Here is a 2,112-nt window from a genome sequence, read left to right on the forward strand (position 1 = left end):
TTGGACATTCACCTGGTGCCAGACAACTTACTTACCCCAGCACGCTTCACTGACTCACTACCCCCCCCCCCCCCCCCCTCTCTTTTACCAGAAGCAGATCCATAACAATGAAACAGGTGACTTTCATGCTGCTGCCAGGACTGATCTAATTTTAGCTGGGTGAATGATTGCAATTGGCTTTGCCTCATCAGATAATTAATCTATGTCACCATTAATTGGAAAAGAGAATAATTACAGGCAGTGTTGACAGAAATTCTATGCTTCTCCAGATTTGGAGCTCTAATCAGGACTACTAAAACCCTCCCTGACCTTAACTAGCACTTAGTACACCACCTCGACCACCCGGACCAATGCCCGAGCAAAACACTTCCTCTCAGTAGACAAGCACACTTGTTTTAGTTGTTTCATTTTTTTCTCCCTCTGCTCTTCTAGAAAGCTGTCTCCCTCAATCACTTTTCAATATTCAATCTTCATTTTGTGGAAGTTTAGCATTTTCAATGAGCTGGAGATGAATGATTAATGAATAAATTTAAATGCTTCATTTTGTCCATGGATCATTAGTTAAGTCCTTTGTGGGAAGGACCTGAGAAAGGAGTGAACATTATTGAGACATTAGCCTGGAGCAATCCAGGGGTAAATAGTGTGCACATTACGAAAGGATGTTGTGTAGCGTGGTGCAGTAGCCTATTGGCTTTCTAACTGAAGAACACCCAGGTAACGCTGCTTTCAATTTGGCACATCTCACCTCAATCACATGTAGTATTTATTTGGAAGAGAAAATAAATGTTTATTATTTCATCAAGCATGTTCCTTCCCATTGCTTCATAGGCCTAATAATGATGTGGCACATTAATATTTATTGAACACACTTCAAAAGTTTTTATTTTCCTCTTTGATAAACATTTGTGATACAAGTATTATTACCACACCATTGTTTATATTTTGATTATTGTGATGGGACAATTTCAGACCACTGAAATGGGCTATTAGGCTATGGAGATGGCTATTGGTTTAAGATATTTTCTCTCCTAGATGTTCTTGAACTCACCTCAAGTAGTGACAGTGTGATTTCCTATCAGGTCACTCAGCCAGGTGATAGATATTGTTGGTCCAGGTCTGCAGTCTTCTGGTTCTCAGTGTTGTTGATAGAGACGTTTGTTTGTTGATGACACCGAGGCCTCTCTCCCCTCCCTCCCCCCTGCCAGCCAGCCAGGGCAGAGGGGGGCAGTATGAAACAACAAGCTGAGAGAGGGAGACTGTAGCTCGGTTTCCATTCAATTGGCGAAAGATTATCATGCGAATATAAACAAATCTGCATAGAGAAAATATGTTCATTTTCCCACCAAACAGATTTGTTGCAGATAAAAATCAGTGCTTTATGACCTAGTGCACACAACATTTACTTTTTCATGTACCAAATAAAAATCAAAAATTCATTCGGTTTCCATCACATTTTCAACTCTACCGATAGTTTTGTCACAAGAACTGTTGCGTTAAATAGCAAATGTGCCTACTCTGGTCTTGTAACGTGCGCTCTAGTCAATATAGCGCTCTTGTCACGTGCGCTCTTGGCTCCTATGGAACTGCATTTCAGTTCTAGAGGCGTTAATACAGACCCTGGTTCGATTAGACTGTATCACGATCCGGCGGTGATTGGGAGTCCTATAGGGCGGTAAACTGCAAGGTTTCCCGAGTCGTAGTGTTTGGACCACACAACATATCATCGCGTGACTCAAAGTTTACTTCGATATGATGGTTATTATATCAATATTTGTGCATAAAGGCATTTCCACGTCCATTTCTCGCAGAATTTTTTTGTTCTACGGTATGACTTTACTCGCATAAAAACTATGGATGGAAACGTGGTTATTGACATCACCATTGACTTTAGCAACACATGCTCCATTTCCACTGCCAAGCTATAGAATAGCATCTTATTGAATCACCTGGTAGTCAAGTTGGCCTTATGAAAGTGTGTGTTTACTATGATCATTTTGACTTTTTGATTGTAAAGACCAGTAGTTTAAAGATATTCCAGTTTGGGGAATAAGGCACTCTAGGTGCAATACTAGTGAGTTGTGTTATTTTCATCACATGTCAAGGGTAACAATT

The sequence above is a fragment of the Coregonus lavaretus genome (genome assembly GCF_964263955.1).
Source record: "Coregonus lavaretus genome assembly, chromosome: 23".
Lineage (NCBI taxonomy): Eukaryota > Metazoa > Chordata > Actinopteri > Salmoniformes > Salmonidae > Coregonus > Coregonus lavaretus.